Below are 20279 nucleotides of genomic sequence, written 5' to 3'. Positions count from 1 at the left end.
ATAACGTAAGGGGTTTACCAGCACAGTAATTCACTAATTTTTCTAAGGGGACGTTTCAACTTGTCTCTGTATAAGAGCATAGTAATTTTTCATTTACTTTGACCTTTTTATAACGTGTTGTAACATGAGACATGGAAGAAATACTGCATGGTATGTCAGGCAACTACGATACACGTGTATGTGATGTTTTAAGTTTTTATTTTTCTCATCGTGGCGATTAGTTAACAAAAAAATTTTCTTTATATATATATTTCTGTTTCTTACTTTTCACTTTGAGTAAATTCGTCCATCTGTCAGATTTAAATTACGTTCATGTAGCACCGAAAATATGCAACTGCGACCCCGTAGCTCCTATATTCGAATTCCTTCGCTAGATGCTCTCTTACTATCATACACTTTTGGCCAAGGTGTTTTTCCGCACCCTGTGTATGTTCATAGGCTTCCACAGCTAGTGTTATTTTATGCAAAATAATTTTGGTGGCCAAGGTGTTTTTCCGCACCCTGTGTATGTTCATAGGCTTCCACAGCTAGTGTTATTTTGTGCAAAATAAGTTTGGTTGTTAGGCCTTGTGATTGTAAGACAAAAAACAACTAATTTGCTTTTCAAATAATAAAATACCAATAGCCGTTATTTCGGTTTTATTTGTTAGGCAACCAGTATCGGCATTACATTATGTCATCTTCAGGTCTGCATATATCGAGTAATCCTCGTGTTGGTAACTACATTACTCGATATGTGTAGGCCTGAAGATGGCATAATGTAGTGCCGAAACTGGTTGTCTAACAAATAAAATCAAAATAACGGCTGTTGGTATTTTATTATTGGAAATCGACCAGCCAAAGTCCCGCACTCCGGACATGGGACGGAGTTATATTTAATTTGCTTTTGTTTCGATCGAAATGCTGCGGATCTGTTCAGGGCGGTTGTGACGTGAAGAGCACATCACCTATTCGGTCGAAACGTTGACGATTTACTTGATTCAAATGGATCTGAGCACTATGGGACTTAACTTCTGAGGTCATCAGTCCCCTGGAACTTAGACCTACTTACACCTAACTAGCCTAAGGACATCACACGCATCCATGCCCGAGGCAGGACTCGAACCTGCGACCGTAGCGGTCACGCGGTTCCACACTTTAGCGCCTAGAACTGCTCGACCACTCAGGCCGGCACGATTTCCTTGCTTTTGTGTATTATATTAGAGAGGCCTAATACCCGAAGCTATTTTCTTCAATGTGTTCTGTGTAGTCGAGAGTGGATTATGCCGGAAGTAAGTGAATTCGAACGTGGGTGCTTCCGTAACGAACGTAGCGCAAGGGTTTGGTGTTTCAAGAGGCACCGTATCAATGATTTATACCGCATACACGTCACGCTGAAAAAACATAATCCAGTATACCACAACGTGGACAAAAGTGTTGAGCTATTGTGGCGGACGGTCACTGATGAGAAATGCGCCGAAATATAGAAGGATGACAGCTGCAAACGTCACTGCAGAACTGAAAATCCAACCGGAAAACCTGCCAGCACCAAAACAACACGTCAGAAGCTCCAGAAGCGGTGAACTGCATGACGGGTTGAGAGTCCAATACTACTCATCAGTGGTACAAATGTTCGTAACAGCAAAACATAGTACCGAAGCCGTAAAACCTGTACATGTAGCAACGGCAGAAAATCATTTGTTCGGGTGAGTCTTGTTGCTCACTGTTCCAAATTCCTCCCAAGAGTGAAATAAGCTGTGGGCGTGGCGACGATTTGAAGTGCCATATCGTAGTGTTCCATGGGCCGCAATGTCGTATTACTGCCAGGTGTTATGCGAGCATTTTGGCTGATCAAGTCGGTAAAGTATTTGTTAGCCAATGGTGATGCTGTGCTCTAAGACTGCAAGGCCCCTAATCACACTTCTTGCATCATCCATAATTAGTATTGTGAGCAGTCGCCAGGTCACAATATTACTGAACGTTTGTGGTCTCCTTTAAAGATATGGGTATGTGGTCGCTACCTGCCTACATTACCGTTACCTGAACTATTTTGCAGGAAGAATTATATAAGAATATCTTAAAAACTATAGAGGACTTGTACTTATCAATTCCGAGACGATTGGAAGCTGTTTTGAACGCCAACGGTTTCCAACACCGTATAAGACGTGGTAATGTACCAGGTGATCAAAAAGTCAGTATAAATTTGAAAACTTATTAAGCCACGGAATAATGTAGATAGAGAGGTAAAAATTGACACACATGCTTGGAATGACATGAGGTTTTATTAGAACAAAAGAAAAAAAAGTTCACAAAATGTCCGACAGATGGCGCTGGATAGCAAAACGTTAGTGACTGCTCATGACAATCGTGTATAAAAGTAGCTGTAAAGAGAGAGAGAATCCCCCTCCTCCAGGTCCCCAGGTCCACCGCCCCCCCCCGCCGTCTGTCTTTGGCTCGGGAGTGTCATCTTTGTGCCGCCCTTTTCGTGCCGTGTTTTACAGTGAGTGTTTTACAGTGAGTGTTCCGTGTTGTGTTTTTTGGGAAGTGTTGCGAACGGCCATCATACTGTCGCTGTGTGTGCTTTTTATCTCTTGCGAACAGAAACCAGACTGTCGCCGTGTTTTTTAATTGTGTGTGTACTACGTTACTTGTCTGATTCCTGTGTCTTTTATTAACATTGCCACCCCCTTTTGCTTTCTGTTTTAACTTTCCGCATTTTTCCGCCATGCTAGCCGGTGTGGCCGTGCGGTTCTAGGCGCTTCAGTCTGGGACCGCGTGACCGCTACGGTCGCAGGTTCGAATCCTGCCTCGGGCATGGATGTGTGTGATGTCCTTAAGTTAGTTAGGTTTAAGTAGTTGTAAGTACTAGGGGACTGATGACCACAGATGTTAAGTCCCATAGTGCTCAGAGCCATTTGAACCATTTTTTTTCCGCCATTTTCCACTTTACGTCACCGTTTTATCGCCTGTTTTTCTTATTTCTTTTCTTCTTCCGTTTTTAAAATAAAAGCCTGTAGGCTGTAGAGCAGCATACTAAGCTGCTGCCAGCCCGCCCCCTTCGGGGGGAATTGAAACTCAATAAAGGAAATAAAAGAAGAGTGAGAGAAACAGATGCGCCAGCAGTTGCAGCATGTTGACGTTACCTGAAAAGGCGCTTTTATTTAAGCTGTATTATCAGAATGGGGAATGTGCTAGTTCAGCGTTACGATCCTATCGCCATAGGAAGGGGATTCGAACGGGTAAAGGTCCGTTGACAAATGCAGCTGTGGCGAGAATGATTTCGAAGTTCGAAGCCACGGGTTGTTTAGTCGATAGACCCCGTAGTGGCCGACCGCGCACAAGGCGTAATGCTGCTGAGACAGTTCAGGACGAAATGGAGACTGTAGCGGGTTCGTCTATGCACGGGGTGGTCAGCACTCGTGCAGTCGCACGTCGCACCGGCATTCCATACACTACTGTTTGGTTGGCACTGAGGCGTACCCTCCGATGCTATCCGTACAAAATCCATCGGCATCATGAACTGTTACCTGGCGATATAGTGAAGCGGAGGGCATTTATGGTGTGGGCGTTTCAAAAGATGGCAGAAGATGACGATTGGTTGAGTAACGTAGTGTGGACCGACGAAGCTCATTTCACGCTCCGAGGGTCTGTCAACGCCCACAACTGCAAAATTTGGGCTACCGAAAATCCTAGAACTGTCCTGGAAACTCCATTGCACGACAAGAAAGTCACGGTATGGGTTGGATTTACCACATCTATCGTTATCGGGCCTTTTTTCTTCGAGGAAATGCGTGATTCTGGTTTGTAACTCCTACCGTGACGGGTGAGAGATACGCCGATATGTTACAGCATCGCATCATCCCCAGCCTGACTGATAAACACCTGCTGGAACATTCGATGTTTATGCAGGATGGCGCTCCACCCCATGTAGCTAGACGCGTGAACAATCTCTAGCGCGCGTCGTTTGGTGATGATCGTGTGCTCAGCCGCCACTTTCGTCATGCTTGTCCCAGGTCCCCAGACCTCAGTCCGTGCGATTATTGGCTTTGGGGTTACCTGAAGTAGCAAGTGTATCGTGGTCGACCGACATCTCTAAGGATGCTGAAAGACAACATCCGACGCCAGTTCCTCACCATAACTCCGGACATGCTTTACAGTGCTGTTCACAACATTATTCCTCAACTACAACTATTGTTGAGGAATCATGGTGGATATATTGGGAATGAACACCATCTTAGCTTTGTCTTACTTTGTTATGCTAATTATTGCTATCTTGATCAGATGAAGCGCCATCTGCCGGACATTTTCTAAACTTTTGTATTTTTTTGGTTCTAATAAAACCCCATGTCATTCCAAGCATGTGTGTCAGTTTTTACCTCTCTACCTACATTATTCCATGATTTATACAGTTTTCAAATTTATGCTGACTTTTTGATCACACGGGATTTATGATTTTTCCCATATTCACCTCCTGTATGCTTAGACATCTCGTGCCACAGACCTCCGGAAATATACCGCGGACTTGTTGAACCCATGCCACGCAGGAAAGCTGTTGTACTTCGTTACGAAGGTTGACCAATATAATACACCGTAAAGGTGGTTGTAGTAATATGTTGGCACGTCTGTGAACAAGGATGACCTCTCAAGGGGGGCTGCTTTGGCGGAGAAGAAACGGTGCGAGATCGTCTTCGGCAACGTTAGCGCGCTCCTAGTTCCGACTTGCGGGGCACTGCACTCAGATAACGGCGCACAAAGAGATTGAGATAAAAACAACACATTTGTCCGCTGAGCGGTAACAATGGCACCCCTGCGGCGAGCGGTTTCTCGGGTATCTGCCGGGTATCTTAATTGTAGGCACCGCAATTACGCATTAAATCAATGTTCTCGCCGAGTCGGCTCCTCGCAGACAGTGCCTTCTCTCGGACTCAAGTCTCACGGAATTAAATGCAGAGCGATAACGACCCGCCCACTTTTCTGCGGAGCAGGTATTTCATTTTAACGTAACGGGGAAGATGGGCGCGAATGATAACGCTGCAATTATGAATACTAAGACCTTGAAAAAACTTCGTTTCACACACTGTTCAGAATTTTTATCTCTGCTTTAAATGGAAACGGGTGCACAGAATAGTGACAATGATCTACCATTTTAACTTTTAATCCAGTACATCCTCAACTGCTTCTACAAACATTTCGTATCATCTCGTGTTTGGCTATATGCCTCATTAGTATTACGTCCATGTTTGTGATAACTGTGTAGCGTCTGCACTGTAAAATAAAATAGTGAACCCATCGCAAATCTTACAAAAATTGGCTCACAGTTAAGAGGGATTTGTTATTAAAAGAACGTTAAATCCCCAAGACTGGCAAAGTTTTACTGAAGCTCGAATTTTTTTCAATGCGAGATGCTTTTAATAGTTTCCACAAACGAAACTCTCTCTCAAAATCTGACCGAAAACCCAGAGATTCTGGTCGTATGTGAAGTAACCCAGTAGTAAGACGCGACCAATACCTTCACTGCACGAGATCAATGCTGATGTTATTGATGACAATTCAACTGCAGCAGATTTAATAAACATGATTTTCCGACATTCCTTCATAAAGGAAGACGAAGAAAATATTCCAGAATTGGAATCAAAAGAACTGCCAACCTGAGTAGCTAAAAGCAGATGTCTTCGGCCTAGTGAAGCAGCTTGAAACGCTGGCGAAAGGGAAGGCTTGCGATCCAGATGTTTACAAGTTAGGCTCCTTTCAGATTATGTTGATACAGTAGGTAAATATACAGCCGCTTGCTCGCAGAAAGATCCGTAGCCAAAGAGTGAAAAGTTGCATAATTCACGCAAGTACCTAAGAAAGGAAATATGAGTAATCCGCTGAATTACAGTCCCAAGTCACTAAAGTCGATTTGCAGTAGGATTCTGGAACATATACTGTACTCGAATATTATGAATTACCTAGAAGAAAATGATTGTTGACAAATAGACACAATGGGTTCATAAAATGTCGTGCTTGTGAAACACAACTATCTCTTTATTCTCTTGTAGTAATGCGTGCTATTGACAGGGGACGTCCTACTGATTCCACATTTTCAGATTTTAGAAAGCGTTTGACTCCGTTCCTCAAAAGCGATTTCTAATCATACTGCGCGCCTATGGAGTATCGTCTCAATTATATGACTATATTCGTGATTTCCTGTCAGAATGACCACAATTCGTAATAACTAACGGAGCGCCATCGAGTAAAGCAGAAGTGATATCTGCCGTTCCCCAAGTAAGTGTTATAGTCCCTTTGCTGTTCCTGATATATACAAACGACTTACGAGACAGTCTCAGCAGTCATTTTAGATTTTTTGCAGATGATGCTGTCATTTACAGTCTTGTGAGACGATGGAGACGAATTGCAAAATGATTTAGACGAGATATATGTATGGTGAAAACAGTGGCAATTGACTCCAGATAATGAAAAGGATGATGTCGTCGACATGAGTACTAAAAGAAATCCACTAAATTTCTGTTAAACGATAAATCATGGAAATAGTAAATACTTAGGGGTTGTAAGCACGAATAACTGAAGTTCGAACGGTAACATTAAAATGTTGTGGAGAAAGAAAACCAAAGACTGCAATTTATTGGCAGAACACTTAGAAAATGTAACATGTTTACTAAAGATACTGTTAGTTAAGTGGAAAAGTTAGTTCCCTAAGCCTGTCCACCGTCTTCTGGAGTATTGCTGTGCGGCATGGGATCTGGATAAGACAATATTGACATCAAATATAGAAAAGGTTCAAAAAAGCGCAGCTCGTTTTGTATTATCATGAAATAAGAGAGAGAGAGTGCGTCGGATATGATACACGCACTGGGTTGCAGTCATTAAAACAAAGGCGCTTTTTGATGCGGTAGGTACTTCCCAAAAAATTTGAGTCACCAGCTTTCACCTAAAGTAAACTAAAACCTAGACTGCGCCCGAACAGCCCATGAAGACCCAGCGGTACCGACCGGCCGCCGTGTCATCAACAAACCACAGGCGTCATTGGATGCAGGTACGGAGGATCATGTGGTCAGCGCACCACCCTCCAGGCCGCAAGTCAGTTTACGAGACCGGAGCCGCTACTTCTCAATTAAGTAACTCCACAGTTTGCCTCACATGTGCTGAGCGGACCCCGCTTGCCAACAGCGCTAGGCAGACCGGATGATCCATTCAAGTGCTAGCTTTCTCCTCAGAGTGTGAAAATATTTTGCATGCGTCCACCTACAAACGGAGAAATTATCATCATAATAAAATAAGAGAAATCAGAGCTCGCACACAAAGATTTAAGTGTTCGTTCGAGAATGGAATTCGTTCGAGAGTGGAGCTTCCAGGCATTTACTTGTGAATTGCAGAGTAATCATGTAGACGTAGAAATAGATGAATCACTTTCCATTATCACAGCAAATAGCCCTACTTTGTATGTGTAAGAAACCGAAGGGGATACCGCTAGCAGCATTCCCACACATTTACGTTTTCGCAGAAAACATAAAAACCAATATAAACGATTCTTGTCACATACACATTATAGCGTGCGTAAGTATGTCACCGTTTCTCTGTACATAAGCCGTAAGAATCCTTGTTACCGGGACCTACACCCTACAAAGTTTACCCAACGAGGAGACGCAGTGGCTAGCACACTGGACTCGCATTCGGGAGGACGACGGTTCAATCCCGCGTCCGGCCATCTTGATTTAGGTTTTCCGTGAGCTCCAGGCAAATGCCGGGATGGTTCCTTTGAAACGGCATGGCCGACTTCCTTCCCCGTCCTTCCCTAATGACCTCGCTGTCTGGTCTCCTCCCCCAGGCGAGCGAACCTACGAAGTTTCATCGAGTATAGATATGTTACTCTAGTCTGTTCGTAGCATTTGCGTCCTTTTATTGGCCCCAGAATATGACAAATTACAATTACATTCTTCATACACTTTACTTCAGGTGACTGTGGAGTCAAGTGATCAGCAGCTATTTATCACGACCAAGAGACTACCACAAATAGATTTTGCAGTACAAAATCGTAATGATCATTAAATGTAAGTAGCTTTAACAACTTTACAAGCGAAGAATGTTATGGAAAATCCCGATAAGCTTCCATGGAGTGGCTGCTGTTTCAGTATACGAAATACGAAATGACAGCACTCTCATACAGTCATGGTAAGTAAGTTAACATATTGCTTCGTATCCATCGTTACCAGTGGATGACAGACTTCAGTGCGTGTGCCCATGCAGAAATTGCATGTGACTAGATGAGACGTCATTTGCAGTGGTCCACTTTGACGCGCTAACTCCTCATTTATCCTTGTCTTATGCGGATTTTCATAAAGGTAGTTTTTCGTATTATTCCAATACTAGTGCTCTCTCTTGGTTATGGTTCATTTTGCACATCACACATCTTTTACTATGCCATATTTATGAGGCTTCGCAACATATTGCATCACACCATACTGTCAAACTCATTTTCAAGGTCAACAAATCTGCTCGTTTAATCACTTATACGATACGAAAATGTTTTTCACTATCTTTCCCCGTCAGCAACATCTTCTCAGATGTTGGTACATCTGTACTCCAGGTGAACACTATAAGACGTTAAGACGCATGACGTTCTACTACGGCTGCTGCAGGAAACATCTGCATCCTACTGTGTTGGAGACTGCAATAAAGAAAATGCCAGCCATATGTCTTCTGGCTGTCCAGATAGGATACTACAAGTAAACTACTTCACCTTTAGACTATATCCCGCATTCCTTTAATTTTTAATGGCAACTTCAGACCAAACTTTCATTTGATGTGACTGTATTTTATTCCCAACTTTGATAAACATTGTAAAAACTAAATATCTAATTTCTTTTTTTGCCAGCACATATGATGTTGTATTTGCTCTTTTAAAATACGCTGAAAATGATTAAGAATTCTAAATTTCAAACCCCTCAATACCTTTTTACACACACACACACACACACACACACACACACACACACACACACACACACACATATATATATATATATATATATATATATATATATATATATATACCCAGAGTTAGGCATTTACGTTATGTGTATTGATTCAAGTATGTTGGTGACTATGAATTGCTACTAAGTTGCCACATGAAACCTATAGTACCCTTTATTGACCATAATGTGTCCCAATTGAGGTGACCCTGCAAAAACGTCACGTAATAACTGAGGAGCAGCGACTGTCAAGTCCTGTTCTGGCAATAGTGAATTTGCTACAGTTTTCTTGAATAATTTCGGATGATTTCCAGTACGGCTTTTTGAAGGTCTTATAGGCCCAACCATATGAAAATGAGGCTGTATTTCGTCTTCAATGATCTCGACGTCGGAGGGTTGCCTGTATTCCTTCCTTTCTCTGGAACTTGTAATTTTCGAAGGTAATGTAAGTGACACAGTATACAATATGAAGGGTAGAAAATGTAGTATACTTATTAATGTCTGTTTTCTTATATCGTCACACTTAAACCTACGTAAGTTACGTTGTCAACGTGGTATTCATGTGAGGTAAAAGTCGTCTAAGATACGGTATCGACGCCGTTTATTAAACAAGCTGAATTGTCGTCTTTGACGTTTAACACTTCTGTACGATCGTCCAACGATGAGACTCCCCTGCAGACAGCGAAAACGTTTACACTGCCACTGATTCTGTCTAATAAAACTTTTTATTAGTAAGCCTGACATTGTCAGGGAGGAGGAGACGGATGTCTTAATATGATTCATTAAAAAACGTTTTTGTAAGTAAAATACTTTTAATGCCCAGACCACAATGTTCCTATTACAATTAAGGTCTGATAACTAGTTTCTGTTGCTAGCTGCAGACACCTTCACATAGTTCAAAATCTAGTAAAGTGGTGAAAACGCGTTGGGAAGCCCATAACCGTAGTCATGCAAAGCAATGCACTTGTAAATACCAAGACAGCGACAGTACGTAGTTCAAAACCGTCACCGTGGCAAGTAAAGTTGTAGACTGCAGTAACGAAGTGAAATGCTCACTATGCAACTTTTACTCATACAACTGGCCATTTCCCTCTATTACTGCCATCCTGTGAGATTATGGTTTATAGCTTGTGCTGGTATTTACGAATGAATGTCATCGCATAACTACAGCTAATGGTGCTTCCCAATGCGTATTTACAGCTTTTTTACATTTTGAACGTTGTGAAAATGGCTGTAGGTAGCAACCAAAACTAGTTATCGTACTTTGATGGTAGTGGGAAAATTACGGTCTATGCATTAAATCCGTTTTAAGATATCCTGTAACATGAGCTAGGGCACAAAGAACACAAATTCCTTTTTTAAAAAAGATTCGACTTCCAATCTTAACGTGCTGGCTTCTACTAGCCAAACTTTGCTATGTCGTAGATAAGCATGAGCGGCTAGGGTATCTCCACACTTTTTTGTTATATAGCAAACAGTTCCAGTACAGCACGAGCTCTATGGGAACAGCGCGCAACATCTCCTTCGGCCACCTCCAAAGTGTGGCGCCAGGCGGTCAGATCCGGATCCGTCACGTGCACAACGAGGTGCCCTCGCGCGGCCCGAACGAACAACGGGAAAACAAAAGACGAGAGCGCTGCTCATCGGAGGACTTCTCGGCAAGCACGGCCGCAATTAATTAGGTTGTTTTCGGCCCGGCCGAGCGTAGCGTGGCCGGCCCTCGTATCCCGCTCGTAAGGCCAGGCCGGGGCGCAATTAAGGGCGCGTTGTCTTCCCGCAGCCCTCTACGCCACGCCGCCCCCTGCCCACGACTTCCATCCGCGCAGGCCGCACCGCCACCGTCGAATCGAATTGTGGTTAGTTTACTTTTCCAACTCTGTTTTTCTGGCTCCGTCTCCTTCGGCTAATCTATCTATCTGCCGGGTCATCCATTTCCATTCCCTTCGCCCATCGCCGCGCGCGAACCTCCCGCCACGCTCCGGCGTTCCAACTTCCTCTTCGTTCCCTCTCGAATGCGCCGCGGGTGTTTCAGCCACCGGCAGCCCTTCGCGCAGGACTCGCCCCCCTTTTCCCTCTTCGCAGTCTTAACCCTCGGCGATTGCAGTGGGGTGGCGCCGCCAGGGTAGCCTACATCCTCTTGCTCTTTTCACGCTTCCGATAACAGCTCTTTCCGCCAGATACTGCGTACTTATCTCGGTCGATAATAACAACTCTAGTCTTTTAATTAATAGTAGCTAACTAAATAAGGAGGCTTAGACTGTGCCAGGACACAAGGAGACTGAATACTGTACCTGGGTTAGACGTATTATTACCATATAGTTCATTTACTGACGCTTCAAGTTCCATAGGACCAAATTGAGGAGCAAATCTCCAAGGTCATTAAAAGTGTCAGTACATGAAATTGCAACATAAAAGTAATAACAGATAAAAATAAAATGTTTATGAACCCGAAAAAAATCAGTCCATATGTTTAAGTAAACGCAATCAACAATACAAGAAAAATCAGCTTAATTTTTCAAAGAACTCTTCGGCAGAATAACAGGAGTGACCCACGAGGAAACTCTTCAGTTTCTATTTGAAAGCGCCTAGATTACTACTAAGATTTTAGATTTCGAGAGGCAGCTTATTCAAAATGGATGCAGCCGTATACTGCACACCCTTCTGCACAAGAGTTAAGAAAGTCCGATTCAAACGCAGGTTTGATTTCTGCCGAGTATTAACTGAGTGAAAGCTGCTTATTCTTGGGAATAAGCTGGAATTGTTAACAAGAAATGACAGTAACGAATATATATAGAGAGAGTCCAGTGTCAAAATACTCAGACTGAACAGGGGTCGACAAGAAGTTCGTGAACTTACAACACTTACTACTCGAACCGCCCGTTTCTGAGCCAAAAATAGAATGGGAAGAGTTACCCCAAAATATAATGCCATACGACATAAGCGAGTGAAAATAAGCAAAGTAGACTAATTTTCCTGTCGAACGATCACTCACTTCATATACCGTTCGATAGCAAAAATTGCAGCATGAAGTCTTTGAACAAGGTCCTGAACGTGGACTTTCCACGACAGTTTGCTATCTATCTAAACACCTAGAAATTTTAACTGTTAAGTTTCACTAATGATATGCCCATTGTGTGAAATTAAAACCTCAGGTTTTGTTGAATTATGTGCTAGAAACTGTAAAAACTGAGTCTTACTGTGATTTAGCGCATGTTTATTTTCTACGAGCTGTGGAGTTATGTCACGTACTGCACTACTTGAAACCGAGCCAATGTTGCACACAACATCCATTACTACCTAGTTAGTGTCATCAGCAAACGGAAATATTTTAGAGTTACTCGTAATACTAGAGGGCATACCACTTACATAAATAAGGAACAGGAGTGGCCCCAACACTGATCCCTGGGGCCCTGGGGCACTCCTCCCCCCCCCCCCCCCTGACTTGACCGTACCCCACTCAGACCCCACATCACACCCTTTCTGAACATCGTGAATAATCACCTTTTGCTGTCTGTTACTAAAGTAAGAGGTGACCCGATAGTGAGCTACTCCCCGTATTCCGTAATGGTCCAACTTCTGGAACAATATTTTGCGATAAACACAATCAAACGCCTTAGTTAAATCAAAAAATTTGGCTAGCGTTCGAAACCTTTTGTTTAACCCATCCAGTACCTCACAGAGAGAAGAGAATTTAGCATTTTCAGTTCTTAAACGACTTCTAAAGCCGAACTGTACAGTTGATAGCCAATCGTGTTACATAAAATGATCAATTATCCTTTCATAACAGCCTTTTCAATAACTTTAGCAAACACTGATGGCATAGAAATAGGTCTTAAATTGTCAACATTATCCCTTTCTCCCTTACTCCCTTTTTATAAAGCGGCTTTACTACTGAGTACTTTCATCGTTCAGGAAACAGACCATTCCTAAAGGAAAAATTACAGATATGGGTAAATACAGGGCTAACATGTGAAGCACAGTACGTTAATATTCTGCTGGGCACTCTATCATATCCATGAGAGTCCTTAGTCTTCAGTGATTTAATTATTGACTCAATCTTCCCGTTGTCTGTATCACAGAGGAGTATTTCAGACGTCAATCTAGGAAAGGCATTTGCCAAGAAAGTTATATGATTCCCTGCAGAAATTACATTTTTATTTAATTCACAAGCAATGATCAGAAAATGATTGTTAAATATCGCACATGTATCTGATTTATCAGTAACAGAAATATTTTTACTACGAACTGACTTCATATCGTCAACCTTGTGCTGCTGACCAGACACTTCCTTCTCAACTGACTATATGGTTTTAATTTTATCCTGTGAATTACCTGTTCTATTTGAATACTACATACTCTATGCCTTCCTAGTATCATTGTTAAGCACGTTACAGCACTGTTTATAAAGAGCTACTGTAGCTTGATTGTTACTACTTCTGACATTTTGATATAATTGCCGCTTTGTTCTACATGATATTCTTATCCCACAAGTCAGCCACGAGGGCTGCCTACTGCTGCTTGTGCACTGTTTAGAACGTTCTAACGGAATGCAACCCTCAGAGAGCATGAGATATGCGTTAAGGAAAGCATTATATTTATCATCTATGTTATCGGAATTATAAACATCATGCTACTCTTATTCCTTGACAAGGTTTAAAAAACTCCCTATTGCTGTTGGATTAACTTTTCTACTTAGTTTGTAATTATATGCGACATATGTTTGAGTACAAGAGCCCTTTTAGTTTTACCCGTTTACTAACAGAATGCCCATCTAGTAATGATGAATGAAAAAAGTATTGTCTATGGCTGTGCTACTGTTCCCCTGCACCATAGTTGGAAATAACACAGTCTGCATCAGATCATGTGAATTTAGGATATCTACCAACATCGTCTTTCTTGCACAACATATACAAAATCTATACTGAAGTCACCACATATAACTAATTTCTGGTACTTCCTACAAAGTGAATCAAGAACCCTCTCTAGCGTGAGCAGCAATGCTCTGAAGTCAGAGTTATGAGACCTGTAAACAACAACAATTAGAAGTTTGGTTTCACTGCTCCTGCACAACATTCAAATATCCGTTCAGTGCAGTGCCGTGATACATCTATGGACTCAAATTGAAGACGTTTTTTACGTACATAACCACTCCCTCACCCCGCAAGGAACTCCTAGAAAAACAGCCAGCTAATCTGTATCCTGGTAAATGCTCCTATCGCAGCTCAAAAGAAGGCGAATACGTCCTGGACAGAGTTAGGGATGTAAAAGAAGGGAACTAACTTTCCCACTTAATTGGGAGTTTCAATGACATTTAAATCAAAGCATCTTGACATATTCGCTCTTTTTTATTGTTAGTATTACTGAACATGTACGTAATATAACGCATCGTGTCAAATGAAGTAACAAGATACGTGATGTCGTGCATAACACGACACATGCCATCATATCATCCAACATGACATTTGTCATGTCGTTCAATATGACACAGCGAATCATTAAGGATTATGATACATGCATCCCCATTCTGGGATACTTTATAGATGCATCCCATACTCTAATACTTCCGCGTGCAGCTGCATCCCACTACCTAGAGAATATAAATTTGTGTCTTTTTTTGTTCTTACTCCACTTACCATGCATCTAGGAGGGAGGAGGGAGTGTATTCAGAGGAGAAATGATCCGCTCAGGGATAAAATCAACCCCCCGCCAACAAAAAATTAAAAAATTCTTTTAGTGTCCTCACATGAAAACATCCACCCCAAGAAAGTTTATCCCACCCCCCAGATTATTTTATCTGCTAAATGTGTACACTTCAGCCATATGAAATTATATATTGTTTACTATGGCTAGCCAATATGCTGGATTTTGAGCTCAGGATCAGGGACTTTTGTCTACATGATACTATTGTGCCAACACATTGCAACTAAAAGAGCTAACTGCGCTGGGGAAGAAGAGTTAAATAATTAAAAAAATCGTGAATGTGTCAAAAAGTTTTGAATCAAATGCCTTTTTAGCTGCCAGATAAGTCCCTCACTCTATCCAGATCATATTAGCATTCGATTACCCTCTCATTACCAGGAGACCATAAATACCACTTAGATGATGGACACCTTAGAGCATGCTAGAAGTCAACAGATCCATGAAACTTCTCCTGGTAATTACACTCATCACCGGAATAGCGGTTATACAAGTTACATTAACACTGACTGCAGTAACCACTATAGTCATACCCATCCCACACGTCCAGGCGCTTCTGACGCTGTTGAGTTGTGAGGAAATTCCATGAGTCATTCGTGAACCATACACACGTCAATGAACCATTTAGTTTACATTGATCCACAGACAAAAATCCAAATAACTAAGGTCGGTGGCTGTTAACCAACCTTTCCAAGACTACTGTTTCTGCATTCTGTCAGTTCTAAAATACACCTGGACATTTTCCTCAGCGAGGGAACTTCCCTTCTTGCACCCTGGATTTATACCTCAGTTCATCGAAGCTTAAGACCTCAGGGATCTCCCTCAAACGGATCCCAAATGGCCTCTTTGCCTACGGGCGATTGTGGAACACAAGTCCCATAGGGTGCAGGACATCAAACATCGATCTGATTACCTAAAAAAACTGGTTGTTTGTTACAGACTTCAAATACCGAATTTTTATGTCAACGCCTGTTGGAGGTAAGCTTTCCACGATAAGTAAGAACGAAGTGTGTCCAAACGTACGTTTATATGACTTATTTTTCCTTCTTTTTTTTATTTGATATAAGAAAGGATTTGTACCCGTGGTCTAGGGGTAGCGTCTTTGATTCATAATCAAAACGTCTTCGGTCCCGGGTTCGATCCCCGCCACTACCTACATTTTGATAAATAATCAACATTGGCGGACGAAGACTTCCGGCATAAGAAGTCAGCCTCATTCTGCCAACGGCCTTGTCAAAGAGGGCGGAGGAGCGGATAGAGGTTCAGGGCACTTTCTTGTCCTAGGGGTGGGAAATTGTCCCTAAAGGCGGAAGAATCAGCAATGATCAACGACATGAGGATGCAGAAGGCAATGGAAACCACTACATTAAAGACAAGTAACGTGTATCCACAGGACATGTGGCCTGTAATTGAAGACGAGTCATGATGATCACTCCATTGGCGAAAGATTCCGGAATAGTCCCCCACTCGGATCTCCGGGAGGGGACTGCCAAAAAGGAGGTTACCATGAGAAGAAGACTGAATAATCAACGAAAGGATAACGTTCTACGAGTCGGGGCGTGGAATGTCAGAAGCTTGAACGTGGTAGGGAAACTAGAAAATCTGAAAAGGGAAATGCAAAGGCTCAATCTAGATATAGTAGGGGTCAGTGAAGTGAAGTGGAAGGAAGACAAGGATTTCTGGTCAGATGAGTATCGGGTAATATCAACAGCAGCAGAAAATGGTATAACAGGTGTAGGATTCGTTATGAATAGGAAGGTAGGGCAGAGGGTGTGTTACTGTGAACAGTTCAGTGACCGGGTTGTTCTAATCAGAATCGACAGCAGACCAACACCGACAACGATAGTTCAGGTATACACGCCGACGTCGCAAGCTGAAGATCAACAGATAGAGAAAGTGTATGAGGATATTGAAAGGGTAATGCAGTATGTAAAGGGGGACGAAAATCTAATAGTCATGGGCGACTGGAATGCAGTTGTAGGGGAAGGAGTAGAAGAAAAGGTCAAAGGAGAATAAGGGCTTGGGACAAGGAATGAAAGAGGAGAAAGACTAATTGAGTTCTGTAACAAGTTTCAGCTAGTAATAGCTAATACCCTGTTCAAGAATCACAACAGGAGGAGGTATACTTGGGAAAGGCAGGGAGATACGGGAAGATTTCAATTAGATTACATCATGGTCAGACAGAGATTCCGAAATCAGATACTGGACGGTAAGGCGTACCCAGGATCAGATATAGACTCATATCACAATATAGTAGTGATGAAGAGTAGGCTGAAGTTCAAGACATTAGTCAGGAAGAATCAATACGCAAAGAAGTGGGATACGGAAGTACTAAGGCATGACGAGATACGTTTGAAGTTCTCTAACGCTATAGATACAGCAGTAAGGAATAGTGCAGTAGGCAGTACAGTTGAAGAGGAATGGACATCTCTAAAAAGGGCCATCACAGAAGTTGGGAAGGAAAACTTAGGTACAAAGAAGGTAGCTGCGAAGAAACCATGGGTAACAGAAGAAATACTTCAGTTGATTGATGAAAGGAGGAAGTACAAACATGTTCCGGGAAAATCGGGAATACAGAAATACAAGTCGCTGAGGAATGAAATAAATAGGAAGTGCAGGGAAGCTAAGACGAAATGGCTGCAGGAAAAATGTGAAGACATCGAAAAAGATATGATTGTCGGAAGGACAGACTCAGCATACAGGAAAGTCAAAACAACCTTTGGTGACATTAAAAGCAACGGTGGTCACATTAAGAGTGCAACGGGAATTCCACTGTTAAATGCAGAGGAGAGAGCAGATAGGTGGAAAGAATACATTGAAAGCCTCTATGAGGGTGAAGATTTGTCTGATGTGATAGAAGAAGAAACAGTATTAGAATCGGAATTTAAAAGAGCTTTGGAGGACTTACGGTCAAATAAGGCAGAAGGGATAGATAACATTCCATCAGAATTTCTAAAATCATAGGGGGAAGTGGCAACAAAACGACTATTCACGTTTGTGTGTAGAATATATGAGTCTGGCGATATACCATCTGACTTTCGGAAAAGCATCATCCACACAATTCCGAAGACGGCAAGAGCTGACAAGTGCGAGAATTATCGCACAATCAGCTTAACAGCTCATGCATGGAAGCTGCTTACAAAAATAATATACAGAAGAATGGAACAGAAAATTGAGAATGCGCTAGGTGACGATCAGTTTGGCTTTAGAAAAAGTAAAGGGCGAGAGAGGCAATTCTGACGTTACGGCTAATAATGGAAGCAAGGCTAAAGAAAAATCAAGACACTTTCATAGTATTTGTCGACCTGGAAAAAGCGTTCGACAATACAAAATGGTGCAAGCCGTTCGAGATTCTGAAAAAAGTAGGGGTAAGCTATAGGGAGAGACGGGTCATATACAATATGTACAACAACCAAGAGGGAACAATAAAAGTGGACGATCAAGAACGAAGCGCTCGTATTAAGTAGGGTGTAAGACAAGGCTGTAGCCTTTCGCCCCTACTCTTCAATCTGTAAATCGAGGAAGCGATGATGGAAATAAAAGAAAGATTGAGGAGTGGAATTAAAATACAAGGTGAAAGGATGTCAATGATACGATTCGTTGATGACATTGCTATCCTGAGTGAAAGTGAAGAAGAATTAAATGATCTGCTGAACGGATTGAACAGTCTAATGAGTACACAGTATGGTTTGAGAGTAAATCGGAGAAAGACGAAGGTAATGAGAAGTAATAGAAATGAGAAAAGCGAGAAACTTAACAACACGATTGATGGTCACGAAGTCAATGAAATTAAGGAATTCTGCTACCTAGGCAGTAGAATAACCAATGACGGGCGGAGCAAGGAGGACATCAAAACCAGACTCGCTATGGCAAAAAAGGCATTTCTGGCCAAGAGAAGTATACTAATATCAAATACCGGCTTTAATTTGAGGAAGAAATTTCTGAGGATGTACGTCTGGAGTACAGCATTGTATGGTAGTGAAACATGGACTGTGGGAAAACCGGAACAGAAGAGAATCGAAGCATTTGAGATGTGGTTCTATACACGAATGTTGAAAATTAGGTGGACTGATAAGGTAAGGAATGAGGAGGTTCTATGCCGAATCGGAGAGGAAAGGAATATGTGGAAAACACTGATAAGGAGAAGGGACAGGATGATAGGACATCTGCTAAGACATGAGGGAATGACTTCCATGGTACTAGAGGGAGCTGTAGAGGGCAAAAATTGTAGAGGAAGACAGAGATTGGAATACGTCAAGGAAATAATTGAGGACGTAGGTTGCAAGTGCTACTCTGAGATGAAGAGGTTAGCACAGGAAAGGAATACGTGGCGGGCCGCATCAAACCAGTCAGTAGACTGATGACAAAAAAAAAAAAAAAAAAAAAAAAAAAAAAAAATCAGCCCTATAAATTTGCAAAGGTATTTCTGATACACTCTGGACAACGAATTAATTGAAATAGGCCCCATAAATCCAACAGTACCGTTAGAGTAAGTTTTATGAATAAAGTGACCTAGTGCCCAGGAATAACTCAAACTATTATCATGACAATTCCTTTATCTGTCCTGGTTGTGCTTTTAGTAGCGAGAAGAAAAATAACGTCTTTCACTCGATAAAAACTTTCAGTAGTCAAAGTCACATTAATTCTTCTTTATTTTATTTTTGACAACCTGTTTCGACGCATACAACTGTTATCTTCTGGCCTTCAAAAAACGTTTGTCACCATACACCTCTCGATACGTCAAACATTTCCTGCAAACGGAAATAGATAAGGAAATGTGCAGTCTATTTTGTGATTTGTAAGAATTAACAGTTGTGTATCAGCAATATGTATACGGATATGGCCAAGTGCACAAGGTGCTTTTTACTTGTAAACGTTATATTTCTGATAAAACGTTGTAAAATGTCCTATGTTTTCCCCCCCATAATGACAACATGACACTAGGTTCCAACTCAGAATGAACCCGTGTTGTAACAAAAAACTTTTGAAGGCCAGAAGATGACACTATATCTGTCGAAACCAGTTGTCAAAAATAAAGAATTTATGCTACCTTGGCTACTGAATGTTTTTTACCAAGTAAAACATAGGTCGCTCCTTCCAATTTTTGCACATGAAAAAATTTAATCGAATTTCGATTAGCGCCCAAGTCCTATCTGGATCTATTTATTTAAAATTACCTAGCTTGTCATTCAGTAATTTTTTTATATAAAGTGCACTTGTTGACTACTAATACAAGCTGTAAAAACGCGTTCACTGCACTTCCCAGAAAACTAGCCTTCTGATTAATTCCAATTAAATTACGCATTTCTCGTCAGTGTCAGAGGTCAGTTTGCTCTAGTTTCCACAGTCAAATTAAATTCACTTTGAAACAGCCTTATACTGAAAATTTCTTTCGAGATAGTCAGAGCTAATTACTTTATTCTTGCTTTCAGCTGGGCGATGGGCCCTAGGGTAACAAACGTTTGCAATTCTTGCGTCGTAGAAGTTAATCATTCAACCACCATGGACAATTTCGTCCCGCATCGTTAAGGGCTATTTACCTCATCTGTTGTATCACCCTTCATAATCTTAAAGCGAAAGCACTTTCCTTTGGCTTACTTCTTACAAATTGATATCAGTACTGCAAAATTA

This window comes from Schistocerca americana, chromosome 3 (assembly GCF_021461395.2).
Source record: "Schistocerca americana isolate TAMUIC-IGC-003095 chromosome 3, iqSchAmer2.1, whole genome shotgun sequence".
Classification (NCBI taxonomy): Eukaryota; Metazoa; Arthropoda; class Insecta; order Orthoptera; family Acrididae; genus Schistocerca; species Schistocerca americana.
This window is presented reverse-complemented; position numbering follows the sequence as displayed.